A 27,964-nucleotide genomic window follows, 5' to 3' on the forward strand; every position below is an offset into this window, starting at 1 on the left:
GAACATAAAATACGGTAATAAGAGCGGATTCCTACTTTGCTTAAAGGTAGCTGAGTGTAGCTTATCTGCCGAAACAATGTAAAGTTTGCTTAAATTCATACTATGACACACGTGGCAGACTATTTGTTTTGAACCATACCTTCCCACCAGCTCGTGTAGAGCGTGATTCATTTCAACGATCTCTCACGATAGTACACCATTACCCATTAATCCCAACGCTCTTACGAGAACCGCAAGTTGTATACCACACTGCTCATGAGATACACATTCATATGTGAGTAAATGAGTGTTGCACTCTCAATGTTGCAGGTATTATCCGTTACACTATTGCATCACGGTAACTAAATTTATGTGATGCGGTGTTGATGCCGCCGCGCTGTGGCGTAGCTGCCTCCACCGCTACCACACCACCACCCAACACCCGCAGGTGGTGTGGTTTATTGGTGCAAAACTATGTTATTACTACAAGTACACCTATTTTATCTATCTACACCCTATCTATCTACCTATCTATCTTCCTATATATATACCTATCTATCCATTTATCTATGTAAGTATATATGTATGTATCTATCTATCTACTTATATCGTTACCAAGCATAAGTAAAAAAAAGACTATTTCTTTGGTTGAAGCGTTACTAATATGAGAACTTATTTGGTTGCAAAAATGGTATTCGGTACCTTTTCATTCACGATGATAAATGCTTTTCTACCTGCACAAAGGGATACTACATATTATTTGTTTACAATGATAATAGAATTCTCACCTCATTACAACTGATATAGACCAGTATTAACTGGATTATGATATTTTAATTTTGTTTTGAGTACAGACTATATATATATGTGTGTATAGTATGTATCCTACAATGCCTTTAGAAGTTTATTAAACCGGGAGAATTTACAGTACTCCGTTACCGCTGTACTGTGGAGAGATGTTGGGTAAAAAAGACCATATACTGACCACATTGTTGAGACCATAGTAGCCCGGTCAGAGTCCGTTGAGCAAGCCTGTTCATTCATGTTTCAATAGTACAAGCTATCTGCAGACATTTGATAACGATGATAATAATTTGATTTAGGAGAATAGTACTTCCATACACAATGAGTTACAAGCAGAATGTTGTATTTCTAGATAACGCAAGTATATACTACGCCTAAAGCTGCTAGTACGCACAGCGTTTCGGCTATTGATAAATCGGCATTGTCTGTAATTATCATACTCGGTTAAATTGTCTGTAATTATCATACTCGGTTAAATTGTCTGTAATTATCATACTCGGTTAAATTGTCTGTAATTATCATACTCGGTTAAATTGTCTGTAATTATCATACTCGGTTAAATTGTCTGTAATTATCATACTCGGTTAAATTGTCTGTAATTATCATACTCGGTTAAATTGTCTGTAATTATCATACTCGGTTAAATTGTCTGTAATTATCATACTCGGTTAAATTGTCTGTAATTATCATACTCGGTTAAATTGTCTGTAATTATCATACTCGGTTAAATTGAGATGTTTCATAATGACACGGGGAGTTATAGGAGACAACGCTCAATTAAAGATTAAGAGTCTGTGAACTTTGAAGTGAAACTTAGGAGCATACCTTGAGCTGCGTCCACGTCATGGGAGTGGAATGCACCCTCTCACGCTATTGAGTCATCGTACATCCGGCGTCTGTGCGTAATGTTGCGTAAATCATGTTATGTGTAATCATCAACAAAGTTCATGTTTTTAAGGAAACTTAGTATATATGAACTTTGAAATACACCTCGGTATATATACCCTAGCAAATCATGCTTTTTCACTAAATAGAAATTTGAAAGATAATTTTATTACTGGTTTATTACTTAAAGTAGCTCGATGTTAACAATGAACAGTTTAGTTTATTTATTGTGCACCCCATAACCATCCTGTGAGTGGTGGTGGAAAAGGTTACACACACGCACAAGGGCTCAGGAACGGAACCATCATAAGTAGCAATATATCTCATTTAATATTATTATCATAGATCGAAATTTAGCTTCGGCTTTTAGCTTCACTGGAAATTATGAATAATGCACGTGAAAGCATACTTACAAACAAAATATTCGCAAGCTATAGTAGAAGAGCAGAGACTAAATTGAAGACATAAATAAATATATAGGATTGAGAAAGAAATCTCATGAACGTATGCGATGGACAGAAAGAAGAAAACGAGGAAAAAGAAAAAGAAACCATTCAAGACAGGATTAACCAGACAGCATTATCCTCTGCCATTATGACTCATCTCAAGGTCCGGCCAGGTAACGGGTGCTCCTGTCCATATATTGTCGCGCTGCTCGCTCACTCCTATTCATGTTTTTCCAGATGATTCGGCACGTGCCGTGGGGCCAGGCATACGTTTTAGAGAACCTATTCTTCCATCGTCGCTGAAGTAATGGGGAACATGACTGAAGTGTCCAAATGCATGAGAGGGTTAAACAAGGGGGAAATATATTGCATTTGATTTTCAGAACCCGTTTAATAATGACGTAGATTTAAATGGAAGAGCGTCGGAACAGCTGGATGTAGCAAGTGGCGTGCCACAGGGGTTAATATTGCGACCAGTTTTGTTCTTTATATATATAAATAACATCAATAATGTTTTATGTTGAACAAGTATAAAATTCACCGATGACACAAATCTAGGGAGTAATGTTACATCAAGTTAATTCTCAGATGAGCTAATAAACGAAAATTAAGGCTAAGACCTAATTATAGCAGTAATTAACGCTAATTGCTAGCAGTAATTATAGCAGTATAGCAGTCAATAATTATAGCTAATAATTATAACAGACCTAATTATAGATGATGAAAGAGACCTGGCAGTGATAGTAGGTAGCGATTCAAAGCCAAGTAAGCAGTGTACCGAGATTGTACGTAAAAAATAAATATATTTCACTTGCGAGATCTTCAGCATTTCATTTTGAGAAAATTATCTTGACTGTACAACTCATTATACCCTTAATAAGGGCTGCGTCATAAGGACTAATATTTCTTATATTGCATACAGTTTTGATTAGCACTTTTAACGATGATAAAGATGAATAAAAATAAACCACATGAAACCCGCCATGAACATAAGAACATAAGAACATAAGAACAAAGGTAACTGCAGAAGGCCTATTGGCCCATACGAGGCAGCTCCTATTCTATAACCACCCAATCCCACTCATATACTTGTCCAACCCGTGCTTGAAACAATCGAGGGACCCCACCTCCACAATGTTACGCGGCAATTGGTTCCACAAATCAACAACCCTGTTACTGAACCAGTATTTACCCAAGTCTTTCCTAAATCTAAACTTATCCAATTTATATCCATTGTTTCGTGTTCTGTCCTGTGTTGATACTTTTAATACCCTATTAATATCCCCCCGGTTATGTCCATTCATCCACTTGTAAACCTCTATCATGTCACCCCTAACTCTTCGCCTTTCCAGTGAATGCAACTTAAGCTTTGTTAATCTTTCTTCATATGAAAGATTTCTAATTTGGGGAATTAACTTAGTCATCCTACGCTGGACACGTTCAAGTGAATTTATATCCATTCTATAATATGGCGACCAAAACTGAACTGCATAATCTAAATGGGGCCTAACTAGAGCAAGATATAGCTTGAGAACCACACCAGGTGTCTTGTTACTAACGCTGCGATTAATAAATCCAAGTGTCCGATTTGCCTTATTACGAACATTTATGCATTGATCCTTTTGTTTTAAATTCTTACTAATCATAACTCCCAGATCCCTTTCGCAATCCGACTTCGCAATCACAACACCATCTAGCTCGTATCTTGTAACTCTATCATCATTACCTAACCTCAGAACTTTACATTTATCAGCATTAAACTGCATCTGCCAATCCTTTGACCATTTCAAAACCCTATCTAGATCAACTTGAAGTGATAGTGAGTCCTCCTCCGAATTAATTTCCCTACCGATTTTCGTATCATCGGCAAATTTGCAAATGTTGCTACTCAAACCTGAATCTAAATCATTTATATATATTATAAACAACAGAGGTCCCAGGACAGAGCCTTGAGGCACTCCACTTACAACATTTTCCCACTCTGACTTGATTCCATTTATACTAACTCTCTGTTTCCTTTGGTATAGCCATGCCCTAATCCAGCTTAATATAGCACCCCCAATACCATGAGACTCTATTTTTTTAATCAGTCTTTCATGTGGCACTGTATCAAAACAAGAACACTTTCATGTGGCACTGTACCATGTACAAGAACAACTTTCTCAATCTTGAATGGAGAAGAATGCGACTGAACTTAATCAAGGTATTTAAAATTAACAAATGACTCGACAATATTGGCTCAGAAAAATAATTTAATATTAGACAACGAAACAGAACGAGACAAATTTATGGTAAAAGCAAACTGCCTGTGGATGCAAGCGATGCCCCAGTGGGTGCATAGTGAGTAAACCTTAATAACGTTGATTCTACGTTACTCGAGCCTGTTTTGCCGGTGTATTGACTAGAACTAGGGCAATTAAGGTATTGTTAGGGGGCTTTATTGGAGGGCCGTCAGAGCTTCAATTATTAGACCCTACAAATCTGTGTGTGTGTGTGCAGAGGGAGGGAGTTGGTTTCGTGGTCCATTCCTGGGTGAGGTGCTGAGAGGAGTTCAACGTGATGTAGTATTTTCCCCTGTAAATTAATGTAAATCTGATCTTTATATTGTATATTACTTTTTTATATATATAGAAGAGTTCTTACATTCTTGTACAGCCACTAGTACGCGTTGCGTTTCGGGCAGGTCCCTGGAATACGACCCCCACGAAGAATCCTTTTTACAACTTAGTGCTGTACCCATTTTACTGAAAAGAGACTACAGTTAAGGATTTGCGCCCAGTAAATCCTCCCCGGCCAGGATACGAACGCATGACAAAGCGCTCGCGGAACGCCTGGTGAGTGTCTTGCCACTTAATAACTTAATAACAAAACAGAAATGTGGTGGGGAAAGTTGTTAATCTAAACTTCTAGCTATTGGCGGGAAGACCAGCACCACACCATGACCTACAAACCAACAGCTTGTAATATAATAACTGCAATGTTGTTTTTATGTTTATTATATATCAACTTTTTCATCAAACGCAGTGCATGTTATCATTTGCTTTTCTTTGATATAAATGTTGTTCTCATTTAACATCACATTATAATTAACATCTAATTATTTACGATAATTTACAAAAATAGTATTGAAAAAATCGCAACTGTTTATTTTGAAAATGTTTACAAATGTTCACTGTAGCCTCTCGCTGCTACACAACGCCTGAATAACAATGGAATTCCTAATTGAATAATACTATTGCGACCGGCGGTGTCTTATGAGCCACAATGAGAGTATTGTGTCAAGTGATATAATCTCTCCCGCCTCTTCTTCAGACAGTGCCGACGGCCATCCTCGTCAACGACTCTCTTGTCTCCTTCCTCTACCTGATAACATAACTACCTTTGTCTGGATACCGAAAAGGGTTGCGTCACTCACTAATCATATCGTGTTATCACAAAATGAGCAAACTAGTGTTGATCCTCGCGTGAAAGTGAAATAGATAGTTATAAGTGTTGATAGGCTTCTGCAAATTACAGCAGCAGACTTATGAAGCGCGAGCGATTTGGTATGGGTTCGAGTCCTGGCCAGGGAGGATTTACCGGGCAATAATCTGTAACAATCCGCCCCTATTAACCTAACAGTAATTGGGTACTTGGCAGTTAACCGATTGGCAGGTCATGTTCCAGCAAAATCTGGAACATGAGATTGCACGCATTCTATACATATACTCAGTAATGGTTCATGGATCAAGGTAGTGGAGTCTATCAAGACTCTCGGGATTTGCTGGTGTAAAACATATCGAAGAATATGTTGTCAAATAGGAAATTAACCCTGTTTCAGAAGGCTGAGCGAATAGAATCCAGGGAGATTGATTGATTGATAAAGATTAAGCCACCCAAGAGGTGGCACGGACATGAATAGCCCGTAAAATCCAGGGAGATGACAGCTCTGTATTTACGGGCTACTCATGCCTGTGTCACCTCTTAAGTGGCTTAATCTTCATCAATCAATCAATCAATCAATCAATCGATGACAGCTCAGCTAACCTAGACGTATTGATTCGTCAAATCCGTACTTGTTGTTTAACTAATTAAAATTATAAATAGAGGTGGCTTCCAAGACTTTCTCTTTCAGTGCATTTCACTTCTTGGAAACGCATTTAATTATGATAGAGTCACATTATATTGCAATTAGAGAACTCCGCGCTCTATGAGCAGAAATCCTACACACTTGAATACACACAAGAAAACAAAATCCCAGAGAATTTGCCGCAGAAGATCCGTGTAGAAAATGGGCAAAATGCTAATCATATTTACTTGCACTGGACGGCACAATAGCTGGTCTGTGAAAACCAGGCCAGCATGAGTGTGTGTGTGTGCACGGGCGAGGCCTCCCACCTTGTACACTCCGTATTCATTCACAATGATGCCTTAATTTATGATTGAGCAATCCTCTCTGCGGTAACTCCTATACTTGGTAAATGCTACTTAAAAGTAAGGCCGGGTTAGGAAATTATCTATTTATCTATTATCTAAATTATCTATATTTTTTTTGTTTTTTTTAAGTTTTCTAAGACTAGATAAAGGCAGGATATATTATATGCAAAATATATATATGTTTTTATCAAAGAGCTGTGTAAATTAACGGGAGATGGGAAAATATGCAAGGTAGGACCTAGATGATTTAGTATGATATTTGTTTTGTTAAGTATTTTTGCCCAGGAACACGATACGCTAGTCGATTGCTAATCTCTGAAGACAGGGTTTAGGAAAAACAGCTGCAGCATCACTAGATCAGAGGATCAGATAAGATCACAACGTCAGAGACCAAGTGGAAACCAAGACAAATTTTTTCGAACAGGACAAAGTTGAAAACACATATGAGTTAAAGAGATATAAGAAAGTACTCCTATGGGAATAGGAGATTCTACATTCACAATTTTAAGGGCAAGTTGGACAAGCACTAAATAAAACATCGGGAGGCCTAAACGAACCAAGTAGCCTACTATAGCAGCAAAAGGTAAGGGAACTATCAGGGGAAAAGCGCCAAGCCATTACGACTATATAGCGCAGGGAAGGAGTCAGGATAAGCGGGCTATTCATGTCCGTGTCACCTCTTGGATGGCTTAAGCTTTATCAATCAATCAAATCAGGATAAGGATTTGGGTTGGGACGGGGGTAAGGAATGGTGCCTAACCACTTGGACGATCGGGAATTGAACGCCGACCTGCATGAAGCGGCTCGATAAAGCCTAATCCTTTACTGTAGACAACTAAGTAAGCTAGTCAAGTATTGTATTCAAACCTAAAGTAAAAATTCACACACATAAACAAATACATTACACACGAAAATTATGAAAACGAAATTTTATGTTAATTTTTAGCTACACGTTTTAAATATTTAAATAATATTCAAGATAATATTGAATAGTATGTTTTGAATAATATATAATAACATTACATATTTTGTAATAATATTACATATTTTGTAATAATATTACATATTTTGTAATAATATTACATAATATGTAATAACATTACATATTATTTATAATTAAATTATATCAATTATATATGTAATGTGTACGTTTTAAATCAAATGTATGAATGATCATGTACATTAAAAGAATACACCCACAAATTTACAAATGCACGACAAAACACACTCGTGCTAATAATTTTAGATTCAAGTATACAAAAGTAACAAATAGGCACCACGATAGGCACAAATAGCAAATAGGAATGTGTGGCACCACGACGAAGGAACACATTGGGGTTACTTATATAGAGCATGCACTAGTTAACATCATGACCCCCTTCACAACGACATAACTAGCAACGCTCCCCTCTGGTAAGTAGTTAACATGCAATAAGCCTAGCTCTCTTGGATTATCTATAGGGTTTAAATAAGGGAAAACAAGTTAAACTATAATTATATAACAAGAATGCCTTACATGGCTTGTAGTTTAGTGAGCTTCGGACGTTTTTCATGACCGTTTGGCAGACTGCTCATTGCCACGTTGTGTAGAATAATTCCAATATTTTGTCGGTGCATAATTAAGTATCTGAAGTATTCACACGATGATGGGATACATATTGCTTTGCTCTGCGTGTTGTATCAAAGGAAATGTTATATATGTGTTAAATGTGCATGGTGTTGTCCATGAATATATATATATATCAACTGGCAACCGCGCACGTGGGAGGCGAGGCTCCTACAAGGTTACATACTGCACCTGGAGTCATTTTCATACCATATAAGGAGTTAGTGTTGGAATCGAAGAAGTCTGCATTTAGCAGTTTATCCGATAAAATGAGCAGCTTTATGTAAGAGGAAATAGATCAATAGTCCAATAATTAATCATTCATTAATGACTTGATAAGCATACAATTCATTTTTGTCAAGTGTGTGAAAACCTTCCTTCTCAATAAATCGATAAATTTTAAAAAATACAAAGTCAAGACAAAAAACATGTGTTGGGAGGTCAGATGTGTACAGGGGGGGAAGACAAACATATAGATGAGCACGTCCGCGAGCGGCGGCCAAGGTTGTGATGAATGGTTTGATTCACGAGCGGTTGGGAGAGCCAGTGGAGACTTGTTGGGCATGGTTCCAGGCGCATGTTTGTTGGTGCTGTGCCTGTTTCTCTTACTTGTTGGGCATGGTTCCAGGCGCATGGTTGTTGGTGCTGTGCCTGTTTCTCTTACTTGTTGGGCATGGTTCCAGGCGCATGGTTGTTGGTGCTGTGCCTGTTTCTCTTACTTGTTGGGCATGGTTCCAGGTGCATGGTTGTTGGTGCTGTGTCTGTTTCTCTTACTTGTTGGGCATGGTTCCAGGTGCATGGTTGTTGGTGCTTTGCCTGTTTCTCTTACTTGTTGGGCATGGTTCCAGGCGCATGGTTGTTGGTGCTGTGACTGTTTCTCTTACTTGTTGGGCATGGTTCCAGGGTGACCCAGACTCATGTTTATCGTAGCTTAGCCTGCTCCTGTTACATATTTTGCATTTTATGCGATAAGTTTACCTGAATTATCTGGAGGCCATTAACACTTTAGTGGCCTCGACGAGGACAGGAAGCTGGCGGCTTGTCAACGGACCCCCCCCCCCCCACCCCCATTTGCCCTGATGATTTTTTCCAGCTGGACTTTAAAATTTAACAACGTTTTTGGCGTTTACGACTTCGGCGGGTAGGCGGTTCTATGGGTTCATAACCCTGTTTGTGAAAAAGCATCTCTTGTTTTCAGTCCTACATTGTGGCTTGCTGAGCTTACAGCCGTTGCTCCTTGTTTGTGTTACATATGACCTTTTCAACAAAAAAAAATCTGAATCAGCCTCACAGAATTTACTCCCACAGATTTTTCCCACACAGACTGTACCCACATAGACTTTACCCACACAGACTTTACCCATATAGACTTTACCCACACAGACTTTACCCACACAGACTTTACACCTGTACGCTCACAAAAGACACATTAAGGTTTTGTCAGCAGTATGCCTGGCTGCTCCCGCATAAGCCATGACAACAGCAATTCAATCCTTCCATAAAAAACTCTCTAATCACAACTTTTTTGTAATACTACTCTGGAACATGACAGAGTTGACAAGACAACCTTCACATGGTGATGCTAATGAGGACAGCAGAGAGAAGGGAAGTAGGAGGGAGGGAGAAATGAAGAATAGGGAGAGATGAGAAGGAAAGAGAGAGAGAGGAACGGGAGAATAAAGGAAAGCAAGAGAAAGGGGAAGGGATGGGATATATATATAATATATATATATATATATATATATATATATAAATATATATATATATATATATATATATATATATATATATATATATATATATATATATATATATATATATATATTTCATCTCCACATTAATCTGTAAGTTCATCATCTTCGACTTACATCGAAGTTTCAACAATATACTTGTAATTTGCTGTATGGGAGATATATTTAATACATTTTCACGTCGGAGAAATAAGCTTATATACAAGAATAAAGTTCATATGCGGGACATACATATATACGTTAATAAATACATCCTCCAGTATTAAAAATATATATAATTAATCGCCCCCGTCATGGTATCTAAAGTCATATCGAAGCAGCGACCCTCCGATCTGAACCCTACAGTATGCAAATGAGAAAAATGTAAATTCTTTGTATGCGTGTGTGTTAGCGGCTTTATTGGTCAACGAGGCGTGAGAGAGCAGCTACGACAGGGGGGATATACAGTATAACCAAACCCACCGCCATCTCCTCTTCCGTTCTCCCAACATTAATAATAATAATTATTTTATAGCCAAACTGCATCATTTGCGGGACTTGGGACTCCCAGAAAGCCTCTTCTGAAAATGAAACATTCTCCTAGTATACGAGATTGTTGTTACTTCATGGCCAAGAACTACTTTTGAATCGCATTGTACACGGTCAATTACTTCGCGGTCTTATCAAACACACCGAACACGGTGAAGGCATAGGGTCTAAAACCTGGGGAAAAGAGTGCGTACCCCTTTTACGTCGTCGTTACTTTGGAAACACGTCCACCCTAACGAAAACAAGAGATAAGATGTTCTTTTTTATTATATGGTGTGCACGAGATGTGTCACGTCACTATAACGTCATGATTTTTATGCTGGTACAGGCGACGTAGAGCCTTCTGAACAGGAGAACTACATGGAGAAGGAACTTTAGAACATTAGCTTCAGGAAAAAAACGCGTGATTTTCAGGCTAAAATCCGCAATGAAATTAATAATGAAATTATAATAGGAAAATGAAAACCAGAACACAAGGAAAATACACGTTTCTCAGAAAAGAGGATCTACGCTTACCGGGAGGTGTACTTCTTGGTAAGTTTACCGGGAGGTGTACTTCTTGATAAGTTTACCGGGAGGTATATTTCTTGATACCCTTACCGGGAGATGTTATCTACCGGGAGGTGTACGCTTTGATATATTTACCGGAAGATATGTAGTGCGCACATACACTGAGAGTTCACTTGAACTCATGAAGAAGTAGGCCGTTGCCTGCCTTTCGTGTGTTGCATGTCGAGGAATAAAAAGTATCTCAAGAGCACTGAAGGAGGCCCACAGCGTCTTTCATCATTCAATCCAAACGAGGCTACTTGATATTGAAAGGCCTTTTTTATAGTCCAGCTTCGCCTGACCACTGAACTAGTAGCAAATATTAAATACTAAAAATAACTGAAGTAATTTTATCTATAACATTCATAAGCTCTATGTTTAAGTTCAAGTTCAAGTAATTTTAATGAGAAAAGGAAGTACATCTCGAATGGATAGAGTAGCGTGGGCTATTTCTACCCTCGTAAGCTCAATGTTGTTCATTCAAAACCCTGCCTTCTTGATTTGGTTTCTGGTAAGTACTATTTTACATTTATCTATAATATTACTCAGTTTATATATTTGGACCAACTTACTAGTTTATCTAGACGAATTTGTATTATGTTTACAGGGTAAACATTACGGTATTTCAAGTTATAATACAAAATTATATGAAACATTTATTATCATTATTAAATAATGGTAATGTCTTCTCACAAACATAATAGGATAAAAACACACATTTGTGAAATTTATGCAAAGAATTTACACCAAGTCTTTCACACTCTCCTGAGTGCTTTGCCAAAGTCTGAGTGTGTGATGAGGACGAGACTTATTATTATTATCATTATTAATATTATTTGCTGACTTTTAATCTATTGTAGTAAATAGTACAGAAAATGTAAACCAGTTCGTGTTACATTACATTGGTGCCTCAACTTGACTTTCACAGTAAAGTGCATGACTGTTTATTGCTCACGCCGCCCAACCTACTTGAATACAATCTTGTGGAATGGAACTGTATCATTGGAGCCCTATAATCAGACGCTTCTACCTGCATGCAAACCAACTCACCGTCAAAGGTCCGTGACGTTGATTATTATACCCAGCGGGGGTAACCCTCCAGCCCCCGCCACGCTCCATGTACCCCACAACCAACTCTTGGACCCAAACATACCTGCCATTCTGTTGGGGGGTAAAAGAGTCACACACAAGATTAATTCTTCGTCCTGGACACGGGTTTCACTTGTCATATTTCCCCGTCAGAGGTGACACAGTCTCCCTACCCCCTGCCTCCCCCCCCCCATCCCCGACAACCTGGCCAAAAAAATGAGACTAGGGTAGGAGAGCAGAGAGGACGAATGGCTGTGGTCTTGTAATGAGTGATCGTGGACACAGGACGGACAGTCAAGCCTAGCGTCTCTGCTCCTGCCGGAGTCCTGTTTCTACTAAATTACACTTGTCAGTTAATTTTCTAAAACTGATTGATAAATTATTGATCTGGAGGGGGGGGGGAAAAATGTCCATCCACTTGGATTGGTCGGTGTAGCTAGGTCGGTGCTCGATCCCCAACGGTCGCAAGATGTTGGGCACCGTTCTGTCCATCCGTCCTAATATCCCAGCTGCTTGTCTTCATATATCGGTTCCATGTTTTCATATCCCTTCCATGTGCCGTAAAGTCATATTGGCATATCGCTAACTCCTAATAATTCTTCTTATCTGGAGGCGCAACAAGGAGATCGGAGAGAGCCCCACCTCTACCTCTTGGCGCATCATGCCTACGTTAAAAATGTAAACATAAGCATCCACTCACCCAAATGAATAATACACACACACATACTCGGCACTGAATAACCGGTTCCAGTACTCGGTTCCGGGAGCAAATCCCAACATAAGTGAACAATTATGGTTCTAGAAATTGTGCTTGGAGTCACTTTTTTTTTTGTATCTGTTTCTAGTTCATTGATATGTCATGAGTAAGTGAATTTCTATAATATTAAGAATCGCTATTACTATCAGAGTACTCGCACCGATGCTTCAAGTCACACATTAATGAAGTATATCACTCCAAAAAATTTATCAATATTACTGTTCTTTCTAGCAGCATCTGTGATAGTAGGTACATAAATGGTAATATGGTGGTCTCAATACCAACATTAACAGCAATCTTTGTGTTGGTGGGTGGTGGCATCAGCAGTAGTTATTTATTATGCACCCCTTACCAGTGTAACAGCAGTAGTAATATGAGTGATGATGGTAATTATAGTACCAACAGAAATGAGTCTAGCAGTACTATTAGTAATGGTTGTCGTAGTAGCAGCAGCTGTAGGGATATATACAGAATACACACACTGTGTGTATACTCACCTAGTTGTGCTTGCGGGGGTTGAGCTCTGGTTCTTTGGTCCCGCCTCTCAACTGTCAATCAACTGGTGTACAGATTCCTGAGCCTACTGGGATCTATCATATCTACATTTGAAACTATGTATGGCGTTTGCTTCCACCACATCGCTGCCTAATGCATTCCACTTGTCAACTACTCTGACACTGAAAAATTTCTTTCTAACGTCCCTGTGGCTCATTTGTGAACTCAAGTTTCCACCTGTGTCCCTTGTTAGCGTACCACCCGTGTTAAACAGTTTATCTTTATCTACCCTGTCAATTCCTCTGAGAATTTTGTAGGTAGTGATCATGTCTCTCCTAACTCTTCTGTTTTTCAGTGTCGTGAGGTTCAGTTCCAGTAATCTTTCCTCATAGCTCATTCCTCTCAGCTCGGAGACTAGCCTGGTGGCGTTCCTCTGAACCTTTTCTAACTTCGTTTTGTGTTTGACTAGATGGGGACTCCACGCTGGAGCCGCATATTCTAGTATTGGTCCGATATATGAGGTATACAAGGTTCTGAGTGATTCCTTACACAAGTTTCTGAAGGCAGTTCTTATGTTCGTCAGCCTTGCCTACGCCGCTGATGTTATCCTTTTGATGTGGCTTCAGGGGGACAGGTCTGGTTTGATATCAACCCCCAGATTTACTTATGTTTAGCCTCCTGCTCCCTATGCCTATCTTCATCACATTTCACTTGCTCGCCTATCTTCATCACTTTGCACAAATAGTTACTAAACTCTAGTAGCCATTTGTTGGACCATTCCTTCAGTTTGTCCAGGTCATCCTGTAGCCTCTTGCTGTCCTTCTCTGTCTTAATCCTTCTCATAATTTTTGCATCATGAGCAAACATTGAGAGGAATGAGTCTATACCTTCTGGAAGATCATTCACGTACTGTATATCAGAAACAGGGTAGGTCTGAATACAGAACCCTGTGGGACTGCGCTGGTGACAACACGCCAGTCTGAGTTTTCACCCCTCACAATAACTCTGCTTCCTGTTGTTTAGGTACTCCCTTGTGTGTGTGTGTGTGTGTGTGTGTGTGTGTGTGTGTGTGTGTGTGTGTGTGTGTGTGTGTGTGTGTGTGCGTGTGCGTGTGTGTGTGTGTGTGTGTGTGTGTGTGTGTGTGTGTATTCTGCTTCTTGGTGTATTTGCACTGAGTTTTCTTTAGTTCGGAACTGAGTCCAGGACAAATGTACTGGCTGGTTGGTCAGTAAGCTATTGTGCCGGCCTTAATAACCCTCCCGCGGTTGATAGGCCTCAACACAAAACCAACAGCAGCAGTAGCAGCCTATCTTTAGTGATTCTGGTTGTAGTAGCAGTGCTATAAGTGATGGTGGCTTTAGTAGCAACAGCAACACTAGTATTAGTGATGATGGTCATTGCAGAAACAACAGCAGCACTTATATTAATTTTGTGGTTATTGAAAATGTTTAAGTAGTAATCACAACAACACAGTATGAAGACAATTATTAGAAAATTCATTATATAGTAGAATTAGTGTTGCCCATTACGAGTGTTGCCAGTGGTTCTCTTCAGAATATCAGGTCACACAGTGTTACTCCTTGTGGAGCTCATGCCTGCAAGGAGGTCCAATACTCGCAACACAACTGGAAGCAAAACATTGATACAATCAAAATATAATATGGCTGAAGATAAAGAAGGGTACAGATTTTCGTTTTTTTTCACTATTTTGAATAAAATCCTATAATACGAATGGACAGAATATTGAAATTTAAAAAGATTCTCGTTAAAACTAATAGACATAAGACAATAAACATCTTAAATGCACATGAAACAACTACAAGTTATAGATTGATTGATTGATGAAGATTAAGCCACCCAAAAGGCGGCACGGGAATGAATAACCCGTAATGCAAGTTTTATATATATACATTAATTTATATATATACTAGTGTTGGTCGAGCGGTTAAGGGATCCTGTACGCCAGCAGTGTGCTCCTGGCAGTATGGGTTCGAGTCACTTCTGGGGTGTGAGTTTTCAGTTGCATATAGTCCTGGGGACCATTCAGGCTTGTTCGTACATTCATAGTTATAGTGACAGCAGCAGCAATGTGAACTGGGGCAGTAGTAGGTAAGGGGAAAACCCATGCAGTGTAGGCCTACTGTAAGCGAACGCAGTCTACTTAATCAGTGGTTGGTTGGAGAGAAGGGGGGTCAAGATTTACCCCTTTACAGACGTAAGCGACGGTGGGTCAACAATTATTACCCCTGGGCAAGGGTTGAGAGACAAGCATTCACTTCTTTTCATCTATAAACCAAAAGACTCGGAATACCGTTTGCTTGAAGACAACGGACGCGAACGATAACCTCCGTACGAAGTCGCTGCTTTTTTTCCGTTGATTTGTAAAAAATTATGATTTGCTCATAAAAATCATACATTTCACCTGTTTGGATAAGTTTCAGAATATGAATGCTACATATTTTTCTTCCTTTAAGCTGCAGAATCAATATGCTTTTTCGCTTGATTTAATTTCAGAGAGTAAAACGAAGCGTGCGGGGAAGACCGAAGGCTGGAGACGCATGGTGGTAGCCTAAGGCCAGGCCTGCCTACCACTACACAATAATAACGCCAGGCTCCGGTAAATGTGGCAGCCGTGTCCCACCACCCCTCCCATCACACAACCACAATCTTGGTTTGTATGATTAATACTGTAGTACACATCTCAGAGAATACACACACTAATGTATCGTGGTTACACCTGATATACGAATCATCCTCCTGTTCAGATAGCACTTTTTGTAAATATGTGCACCGTCGTACATACATAGACGTAATGGACAGCTAGATTTAATTTGGTACTATTCACTTTATAGTCCGAAAAAATAAAGCTAAAAACCATATTTAAATGTTCCTAGGCCTAATATACCACATATATGTGCTATATTAATCCTCAGATAGCGTGTATTAGGCCTAGGAAGGTTAGGTTAGGTTAAGTTTTGTTTGCAAACTTCAGTACAAAAACCCTTTCCGGTTTGTCCAAATTCAGTAGTACCGATTTCTACTTTCTAATTGCCCTTTACGTCAATATATGTACGATGGTCCTCAATTTCTTCATACAAGAATGATTGAGATGCTGTGATTCCATGTTTTCTTGTGATCTTTCTTCTTAGCACTCTTTCAAAGATTGTTATGCTGTATGATGTTAGTGATATAGGTCTAATTGCCTCTGCTTTATTCCCTCCTTTATGGAGTGGTGCTATCTCAGTTGTTTTTACATGAGAATTCGTTTGGGTTATCAATTTTTAGTGTTTTAGGGGTTTACTGAAGACGGAATCGTACTGTAGCCTCATAGTTCATTTAGCTAAGTTTTGTGGCTAGTTATGCAATTAGTAATACAAATGCATTACCTACTTTGGATCTGTCTGCCTGTCTGTCTGTCTGTCTGTCTGTCTGTCTGTCTGTCTGTCTGTCTGTCTGTCTGTCTGTCTGTCTGTCTGTCTGTCTGTCTGTCTGTCTGTCTGTCTCTGTCTCTCTCTCTCTCTCTCTCTCTCTCTCTCTCTCTCTCTCTCTCTCTCTCTCTCTCTCTCTCTCTCTCTCTCTCTCTCTCTCTCTCTCTCTCTCTCTCTCTCTCTCTCTCTCTCACTCTCACTCTCACTCCCTCTCTCTCTCTCTCACTCACTCCCTCTCTCTCTCTCTCTCTCTCACTCACTCCCTCTCTCTCTCTCTCTCTCTCTCTCTCTCTCACTCTCTCTGGCGTATTACACACACGTCACTGTTAGAGACCAAACTACTGTTGGAGGCGCTGAAACATGGAACCGCTAATGCATTTACCACACGCGTACGTTATTTCACCAGCAGGTGGGTGAGGACAGTTTATGGGTCTGAGTGAAAATAGCTTAGGGGTGGATAGTGAGGGTAACGCCATAGTTGCCAGTGGCTAGAATGGGTGTGGGTAGGGTACGTAGTGATTTTAGATTTAGATTTAGATTTTTTATTCAGCTAAAGGTACATACATTGAAGATCTAGTACATACATACCTAAAGCCACTAGTACGCATAGCGTTTCGGGCAAGGATGTTGAGGATGAGAACAGTGTGTAGTGAGGGTGTGGCTGATAGTGTATAGTGAGGGGTGTGGATCATAGCAGTGTGTAGTGAGGGTGTGGCTGATAGTGTATAGTGAGGGGTGTGGATCATAACAGTGTGTAGTGAGGGTGTGGGTCATAGCAGTGAGGATGAGAGGAGTGCGTAGTAAAGCCAGTGTAATGAAGTGAGAGTGTGAGTGATCCCAGTATGTAATGAAGGTGCGGGCAAGGCCAAAGTGCAGTAGGTGAGGAGATGGCCAGACGTGTGGGTGCAGGTAGTGAGGGGAGGGAGAGGAGTAAGCAGGTATATCATACATCCATATTAGCAGGTGACAAGCAGATCCCCGAGAAGCCACAACAGTTCAATAGGCCTAGTCTGATCCCTCACATTTTTATGACAGAATAAAGCCGTATCACACCACAATCTGTCTGTCTCAGGGCGCGGATCTTGAAACTTTCTTCAAGATCCCTGTGTAGAATTGTATAGTTAACAAAAAAAGAATATATATTTTTAATGTAGACAAAAATTGAAACATTATATACTGATCATATACTTCACTAGTCCTGTTAATATATAATACATAGTGTCGCACAAAATATAAGCAGAAAAAAACATAAGAAAAACTACATTACATTAAATGGATGATGCAAAGTTCACCTTCCACCTAATTAGATTAAAAATAAATAAATACAAATAAATTCCTAAACTGGTAAGGCGGCTTGTGTGCTCAGTGATGCCATATTGGGAGCAGTGGTCCCATACACTGCCTCAGGGTAGGCCTATGCTCCGAGAGTTTACTATTCAATTCAGAACTCTGTTCGGGATTAAACATCAAAATTACCACAATTTTCTTGGATTTTAGCACCACGAGCATTATTAATATCCACATTTTAATGCGGTAACGTGTTTAGCTATGCGAATATTGCGGCTAAGCTCCAGAGCCTATTATATGAGCGGGATAGGTAGTTACTGACAGCACCACCGTTTACAGCAAGGGGGATAGGTATTAAACGCATTATAAGTTATTTAAACTATGCACAAGCACGAAATAGTTTAAAATTGACAAACTATTTATTTATAAATACTTTGAACTATTTATAAATAGTTAAATAAATATATTCGTGATAAAATAAATTCAAGAGGGCTCAAGAAATTCCAGGCAACACACACACACACAATTCTTAAAGCTAGATTGGAAGAAGAATTTGAAAGTTAGAATAGTTCAATTATAAGGCAGCAAGTACAATAAAGTAGGCCGGTCATGAAGAGCTAGGCTTCCCGTTCCCTTTGTCAGTGATAGGTAAGGCGTGAGGGTCTACAGGTGTAGCTATAGTGAACCTTGTAGCATTTTTTTGGTATAATACGATATCTCCCCGGTATCTGGAGTACCCAAAGCAAACTTAAGCAAGGAAGTAAGTTTGATGTGGTAGCCTACTGGCGCTCAATGAGCACAAAGCAAATTATAGTGACGAGGGCTGCTAGCTGCTAGCTTCCCTCCATGAAGCGTGTGAGCGGCTCACTAGTCTTGTTTTTTTTTTTTTTTTTTTTTTGGGGGGGGGGGGACTCTGTTCTCCCTCCTACTCCCTCGCCTGCCCTTCCTCCTCCTCCCTTACCTGCCTTCCGTCCTCCTCCCTCGCCTGCCTTCCCTCCTCCTCCCTCGCCTGCCTTCCCTGCGCCTCCCTCGCCTGCCCTTCCTCCGCCTCCCTCGCCTGCCTTCCCTCTGCCTCCCTCACCTGCCTTCCCTCCGCCTCCCTCGCCTGCCTTCCCTCCGCCTCCCTCGCCTGCCTTCCCTCCGCCTCCCTCGCCTGCCTTCCCTCCTCCTCCCTCGCCTGCCTTCCCTCCGCCTCCCTCGCCTGCCTTCCCTCTGCCTCCCTCGCCTGCCTTCCCTCCTCCTCCCTCGCCTGCCTTCCCTCCGCCTCCCTCGCCTGCCTTCCCTCCGCCTCCCTCGCCTGCCCTTCCTCCGCCTCCCTCGCCTGCCCTTCCTCCGCCTCCCTCCATCGCCACACCTGAGTTTCTATTTTGAAATTCAAGCCCAGAGCTGTAGCAATACAGTATATCATTAAAGACAAGTTCAAGTATGTTTACTAAGACAAGAAAATACATTTCAAAGGGATAGAGTAGCTTAGGCTATTTCTACTCCCCCCCCCCCCCCCATTAAAGACAAATGAGTAATTCAAGAGGATTACAATATCTAATATGATATTTTAATACATGATTATTCCGTTTATAATTCTTGCGTTAAAAAAAAATTTCCATGGGGAAAACAACGATGGTAGATAAATAAATAAAATATAGAGTAAAATACTGTTCTTTATGTATTTACCTAAGGTTCCGGTAAAAGTCGTAAGCTGTTATTATCATTTCACATCAACGTAAAGGATATTTGACAGAAAGATCTCCGGATGATTGTGAGGTGTCCGGATGATTGTGAGGTGTCCGGATGATTATGAGGTGTCCGGATGATCGTGAGGTGTCCGGATGATTGTGAGGTGTCCGGATGTGGAGACAACCAGGAGTGATGCTGTTATTCTTAACCATAATGTAAATGTTATTGTAGGGGGGAGCAGTGAAGGAATGTTATCGTAGGGGAGCTGGAGAGGAATGTTATCGCAGAGGAGGAATCTTATCTCGAGAACTGGGAGGGGGGAAGGAGGAGGAGAGGAATGCTATCGTAAGGGTGAGCAGTGAAGGAATGTTATCGTAGGTGGAGCAGGGTATGCATGTTATCGTAGGGTGAGCAGTGTAGGAATGTTATCGTAGGATGTGCAGTGTAGGAATGTTATCGTAGGGGGAGCAGGGGAGGAATATATTATCGTTATGGGGAGCAGGGGAGGAATATATTATCGTTATGGGGAGCAGTGTAGTAATGTTATCGTAGAGGGAGCAGGAGAAGAATGTTATCGTTAGAGGAATGAGAAGGAAAAAGGGAAGAAATGAGAGCTAGGATGTGCACCCAGCAACCTTATAAAGTAAACAAATAGATTAATTAGTTTATTTATGGAGCTCTGACCCATCTACTGGGCCGTGGCGGAATGGTTAGTCACGTAACGGCTGAATGAACTGGCTAAACAATTTACACTTGTGTTCAACAAGTTATGTTATATCTGTGTTCATCATACAGCCATGCTTTGGGTGACGGTAGCAAAAGTTAGTCACACAATGATCTCAGAATATATATATATATATATATATATATATATATATATATATATATATATATATATATATATATATATATATATATATATATATATAAATTCATTTAAATTTATATATAAATTCACAAGACATGTCAATTAGAAAATAAAAACCTCACATAATCGGTTGTTGAAAAGAAAATAGGTCGACAAACGACAAGAAAAAAAAAGTGGATAAGTGTAAGTTCGACTTATCTGGGCAATCGAAGCCACCAAATCCCTCTGGAGAGCTGCCACGGGAAATGCCACACCATCACAGCTCTCTAAGTTATCCTACATCACTGGGAAAGGGAATCCTCTCAATTTGTATTTCAATGGGAATATGGGACTCAATCGACCTTCTAAAAGTAGTCTCGATTATTGTTTTTTGTCCTGTGATTTATGTCTTAATTTTATCTGTAGTTTTAGTCTACAGATGTAATTGCACATTTTTAGATATAAGGACTCTACACTAACCTTTCTATATGCAATTTACAAACGCTCCGAATTTGTAAAAAAAAATATCTGGTTTTAATAAAAGGTTTGAAATTCAGCAGATTAACAGTTTTCGTCATTTTTCCTCACAAGCGACTCCTATGTAAACAGAGCAGCAGGCTGGTGGTGGTGTAATGGAAAGAGTGCTGAGTTTGGTGAAGGGGACCCTTTATGGAAAGAAGAAATTATAAGTTTACCTAATGGGAAAGGATCAGTACAAGTGATTAATTTGAGCAAAACGTTTACATACGTTTCTGTGAGGGATGCACCATTTGAAATGTTGAATGGAACTATTATACACATACTGGTGCACCACAGAGAAAGTAAGCTCATTTTTATCAATGCTTGCTGGTGACACTAAACTGACGAGAAAGATCAGAACTGAGGATTGCAATACAATCAAAAATAAACTTAACAATCCCCAATATCCTGCTCCTGCAAGAAGTGCTGGATCAACCAGGATGTCTCGTGTTCCTGAGGATATCCTGGTGATGCATCCAGGGTGTACCAGCGCAAGCTGTTCACCACATTACTGAGTCAACACCTGTGCCTTTTCACTGAAACAGAAGTCCCTACCCTCTTCTCACAGGAGCGTGTTAAATTACAGGTGCATACAGTGATATTCAATTGCCTACCCATAACAAAGGAAAGCTATACTTTACAACTAAACACTGAAACTGTTACAATTTTTATTTTGGGTGTGTTTTCTGATCATAAGAGGAGTTAGAGTCGCATAGAGATTTTGAGATTGCAGCTCTGAGTAGTGGAAACGTCTCATGTTTCACAACTCATGGGCGTGACTGAGAGGTGTGAGAAAGATGTGAGGTGTTGCCTGAAACAGTGTGCGTATTAGTGGCTTTAGACATAGTATATACTAGTTCTATCTAGAAACCCAACATTCAGTTTGTAACTCATTTTGAATGTATGTATATGAATAAACATTTATTTATTTATAAGAAGAGTCTCTCTCTCTCTCTCTCTCTCTCTCTCTCTCTCTCTCTCTCTCTCTCTCTCTCTCTCTCTCTCTCTCTCTCTCTCTCTCTCTCTCTCTCTCTCTCTCTCTCTCTCTCTCTCTCTCTCTCTCTCTCTCTCTCTCTCTCTCTCTCTCTCTCTCTCTCTCTCTCTCTCTCTCTCTCTCTCTCTCTCTCTCTCTCTCTCTCTCTCTCTCTCTCTCTCTCTCTCTCTCTCTTTCTCTCTCTCTCTCTCTCTCTCTCTCTCTCTCTCTCTCTCTCTCTCTCTCTCTCTCTCTCTCTCTCTCTCTCTCTCTCTCTCTCTCTCTCTCTCTCTCTCTCTCTCTCTCTCTCTCTCTCTAATATATATATTACATATATATATATATATATATATATATATATATATATATATATATATATATATATATATATATACAGTATATATATAAATCCCATCATCCCCCACTGCCCAACCCACCACCCAGCCGTCGGCCAGGAGAAGACCTTCCCCACCACCCCTAGCAACCCACCACACAGCATCCCTCCTCCCCGAACACCCATAACCGACCCCCCCACCCCCTCCAGCCCCCCACATATGGACGCCTCCCTCCTGGTAGGTTTCCTTGGCCTGCGCCTCCCGAGTTTGAATTTAAAAGTCCCTGGGAGGGGCCGTTGGGAGGGAAACATCGAGCGGGGTGCTCACTTAAATATATTCACCTAGTTGTATTTACCTAGTTGCGCTTGCGGGGGTTGAGCTCTGCTCTTTCGGCCCGCCTCTCAACTGTCAATCAACTTGTTATTAACTACTAACTCATTTTTTTTCCACACACACCGAAGAAGCAGCCCGTAACAGCTGTCTAACTCCCAGTTACCTATTTACTGCTAGGTAACAGTGGCATTCAGGGTGAAAGAAACTCTGCAAATCTGTTTCCGCCTAGTCTGGTAATCGAATCCGGGCCACACGATTACGAGTCCTGTGCGCTGTCCACTCAGCTACCAGACCCTGTGTGTGTGTGTGTGTGTGTGTGTGTGTGTGTGTGTGTGTGTGTGTGTGTGTGTGTGTGTGTGTGTGTGTGTGTGTGTATGGAGGGAGGAGGGGGGATTATATTGACCTACATACTGACATAGATGTGCTTGCAGTGTCGAACGTTAATCCAACAGTTAAAGTGTTTTCTTATCATTTGTTCACCACAACCACGTTTTGAATGTTTGTGTCCGAGAGTGCGTGCGTGTGTGTTTATGTATACATTCGTGCGTACGTATGTGTGTATGTATGGGGGGAGGGTGGGGGGTATGTGTGTGCATGCGTGTGCGTGCGCGTCACGTGCACTCAGACATAAAAACAGCATTTTTCCCTCTCGCTCGAATGCCCCCACCAAGTTTGATTCACAGGATGGCTCAAAATGGTGGTTAAGGTGGGCGTAACCCACGGTAAGGTTGAAGATCACGAAGTTCACTCCCACAGTAAGGTTGAAGATCACGAAACTCACTCCCACAGTAAGGTTGAGTTGAAGATACAGAGGTATCTGTATCTGAAGAGTAAAGATACTCTCACTTCTTGTATCCAAGACGCAGCTTGCTTTGCTCTTTCAAAGGCTTGCTTTGCTCTTTCAAGGTTTACATGGGGGGGGGGAGTATACTTAAGGTTTGCCTGTACCTACATATATACGACAATGTGTTATCTTATTGAAGTCTCTGAAGATTAATGTAAGTCATTGTTGTTATTGCAGTGGTGGAATGTTGTGTTGTGAGGTGTTGCCAGCGAGAGGAGTGTTGCCAGCGAGTGGGGTGTTGCCAGCGAGAGGAGTGTTGCCAACGAGAGGGGTGTTGCCTGTGAGTGGGGTGTGAGAGTGGTATTACCTGCGGGTAGTGTTGCCTGAGAGTTCCCAGGGTGAGTGTTGCGTGGTGGTGCACGTGTTGGAGAGGCTGAAGGATCCAACACCCTCCCCCTCTCCCTCTCCCGACCGCCACCAGTGTCTACACAATACACCCAGCCAGCAAGTGGCTCGCTCACCCTGACACAACACCCACTTTTTCCTAAACCCCTGCACCCCCCACGGAATCTTTTTGTCTTGTTAGTGGATGTACCTGTGCTGGAACTCTGTCAGTACGCGTGTTTCTGTTTGCACCGTGAATATGGGAACTTAGTCATGGACATAGGGGCTTGTATGCGCTTGCTCGTGATTGCGCTCACACACACACACACACACAAACACACGCGAGGCTTGACCAAAGAGCCAGAGCTTAACCCCCGCAAGCACAGCTAGGTACACACACACACACACACGTATTGAATGTATGGGACAAATTGTAGCAAGTTCCTGTAGACCTTAAACCAATTCATTATTGTACCACCGTTCCACAGTTCTCTTACACAGTCAGTTCTTATCTTAACTTATTTTACATCTTGATGGGATATATCCAACATCTTATTTATATCCACCTAATATACTATTAGTTGTGTAGAGGGTCACAACACAAATTAAACAGTCCTAGGCCTAGAGTAGCACATATTCTACATTTGGCCTAAGATTGCTTGGACAGATTACGCTAGTTTCTTTAGTTACTTTTCCATTTTCTTAGGATGCCATTAGGGCTAATTCAGTAATACAAAACGTGAACTTTTTAGAAGGCTCAACAGTCCAGCTTTGCAGGTTTGACCAAATAGTTGCTATAAGTACTAATAGTGTTGGAGGATAGGCTGTGCGTGTGTATGAACTACGCCGTCATATGGTTTGAGGCTGTGTACCTCGCTGGGAAGTGTATGATGCCAGTGCTCCGGAGGACCTTAGTATACGTTTCATAAATTAGCCTCATTATTCCTCAGGTAATGACACACGGGTATGTAGTATGCAGGCTCTTGTTGTGGATATTGTGTTCTTAGGCTTAAGGCTTATAAACCTCTGAGAAGCGGGGATTAAGGCCGCCACAACAGCTTACTGCTCAAGCAGTAAGCTTACTTTAGAACTAAATATAGTATAGAAATAAATTAAACCCTCACTGTATATGCATCGAGAAGCCCAATACACTTCTCGACATATTCCGTGTCGATAACCTTCGACTGTTGAAACCAAGGAATGTTTATTGACAAATCACTTCTGGCACATCTAGGATCAGAGGATACTTATTTAATTTAACAAAAAGTAGAAACTTCAACATGGATAAACCAATTGTGCGAAGAGTCATGAATGGGTGGAATGATCTTAAGGACCACAAAGAGTTAATTACAAGGTGTAACTGATGCCCATGCTGTAAGCACACGGGTGAGTTACCTCTGAGATTGCTGGCCCAGCAGATGAAGTTGACCTCGCAAACACAATGAGGTTACTGAGGTCACACAAGGCCAGTAAACATCAGGAGTCCATGAACAGGAGCACGATTTCGGCAAAATCATATTTGTAAGTACAAAAAAAAAATTAAGAAAGTCCAGAGATTTACCATCTAGTCTAAACTATGAGGGGAGACAAAAATAAATGTATATCTTATGAGGAGAGAAACGATAGTCAAGAAGTAGGCTACCTGAAAAAATGTGTGACCAAGGCAAGTGGAGAGAACGGGAAACTGAACGCCCATACAAGGCAAGGAGATAAAAAAATAAATAAAAAGGATTTTTTTTTTTCAGTGTGAGGGATAACACTGAAGACAGGAAGTAGAGGTGTATACACAGTCCCGAATGCTAAGCCACTGTGCCATATCTCATAAGACTAAATGTTAAAAAAATTACAATTATTCGTGGCGAATAATTCCACAAATTATTGGAGAAGAGAAGGACCTCACTACCATGTCTCTTCTGTACGCCCATGAGCGTGACTCAGAAAGTTGTGTGAGGCGTCCCAGCGGCTGGCTTGAGGGCGAGGAGCGTGTTGGTCATTGAGAGGCAGTGTAGTGAACCAGGCAGTGGAGGCCAGTGGGGCGTGTTGCACCCTCCTCCCCCACACCTCCCATTCATTGCTTTGTACAGTGCTGAAGGGTAGTCACCTAAACTCCGGCACCCGCAAACTTTATTCTGGTCTGTCACGAATGTTGCCATCTTGTCGCGCGCGTGCGTGTGTGTACTCATCTAGTTGTGCTTGTGGAGGTTGAGTTTCGGCTCTTTGGTCCCGCCTCTCAACTGTCAATCAACCGGTGTACAGATTACTGAGCCTACTGGGATCTATCATATCAACATTTGAAACTGTGTATGGAGTCAGGCTCCACCACATCACTTCCTAATGCATTCCATTTACTAACTACTCTGACACTGAAAAAGTTCTTTCTAATGTCTCTGTGGCTCATCTGGGTACTCAGCTTCCACCTGTGTCCCTTTGTGCGTGTGCCACCCGTGTTAAATAATCCATCCTTGTTCACCCTGTCAATTCCCCCCCGTGTGTGTGTGTGTGTGTATTCACCTAGTTGTGTTTGCGGGGGTTGAGCTTTGCTCTTCGGCCCGCCTCTCAACTGTCAATCAACTGTTTACTAACTACTTTTTTTTCTCCACACCACACACACCCCAGGAAGCAGCCCGTGACAGCTGACTAACTCCAAGGTACCTATTTACTGCTATGTAACAGGCTAACCCGCGCCACAAAATTACGAGTCCTGCACGCTATCCACCAGGCTACCAGGCCCTTTGTGTGTGTGTGTGTATGTGTGTGTGTGAAAGTGTTTGTGTGTGTGTTGTGTACTCACCTAGTTGTACTCATCTAGTTGTGTTTGCGGGGGTTGAGTTCTGGCTCTTTGGTCCCGCCTCTCAACTGGTGTACAGATTCCTGAGCCTATTGGGCTCTATCATATCTACATTTGAAACTGTGTATGGAGTCAGCGTGTGTGTGTGTGCGTGCGTGCGCGCGATTGTGTTTACATGGGGATGAGCTTTACGCCTCTACTTCACTTTCCATGTTATTCCACTTCATTACGACTCTGACACTGAGAAAACGTTTTCCAATATCTACATATGGCTTAATCGGTTACTTTTACCTGCCATTAACCTCTCTGAGAATGTTTAATGTAGTGATCATGTCACCCCGTTTCTGGTGTTCCAGTGACATGAGGTTTTTAGTGCCTCATGTAATTTCTCCTGTGTTAACTTACCTATTTTTTCCTGCAGGCGATATGACTGAAGTATACAAACTGATGAATAGACATAAGAAACAAACGAAATTAGATTTTCAAAGAACGTAACATGAAACACTGTTGTCATGAATGCAACTTCTATGCTTAGATTTCCAACAGAAGCCCATTAAGCGTGTAAATCCCCAGAGAGGTGGGATGGAAAGAGGGAGGGAGGGAAGCCATCACCCAAGATTTGAAATTAAAGCTCCAGGAAGACGGTCAGTTGGCGGGCTGGCCGGCCAGGGGAAATTCAAGCCACGCGCCTCTTTCTCTTTCTCTCCCTCTCCCTCTCTCCTGTCCCCCCCCCCCCAACCCTCGCTCTATCGTGTGCTCTATAACCTTCGCTCTATCATCGTTCCCTAACAAACTAATTTTCCATAACGAATATTGTATCTTGAAGATTTTTTTGTACATTGAAAGATATTTGTGTTTGATTCAAAAATGCTAAATTTGTTTTCAATTTTAACCTCAACTGACTTAGTAAACTTATCTAACAAGAAGACTGTCACACATCAGTAAAACGTCGCCATTCATGTTATCAATATAATATGGTAATGTTGTGAAAGACGTACTAATTTCCAAGGAAACAGTGAAAGTACTGTATATACAAAATCCTACTTTCTAAGCTTAGTAGAGCAGTTCTGGTAATTAGGTTTTGTGAGGGGGATATTCCTGCGGCGGGCCTAAGCCTCTGGCTGGCCCACTGTTACTCATTATTGTCTTACTTAGGCGGTGGTGTATTTATGACTTGTATTTTGGCTGTATATATACTAGTATATTTTGGTAGCAGTCCTGTAGACATATATTATTAAATATGACCGAAAAAGTAAGATTAATAATTCTAACACGAATTTTCTCAATATTTCTTATGTTTCTTTTCA

The 27,964-nt window shown here is 40.9% G+C and overlaps 1 long non-coding RNA gene across 1 annotated transcript; it reads left to right on the plus strand.

Moving 5' to 3' along the window:
• The first annotated feature begins 55 nt into the window (after positions 1-55).
• On the plus strand, positions 56-27,964 carry LOC123755041 (uncharacterized). Its single transcript, XR_006772463.2, has 3 exons — positions 56-274; positions 15,820-15,976; positions 23,723-27,964. It is a non-coding gene; the product is annotated as an uncharacterized lncRNA (long non-coding RNA).

This window comes from Procambarus clarkii, chromosome 28 (genome assembly GCF_040958095.1).
Source record: "Procambarus clarkii isolate CNS0578487 chromosome 28, FALCON_Pclarkii_2.0, whole genome shotgun sequence".
In the NCBI taxonomy this organism is placed as follows: domain Eukaryota; kingdom Metazoa; phylum Arthropoda; class Malacostraca; order Decapoda; family Cambaridae; genus Procambarus; species Procambarus clarkii.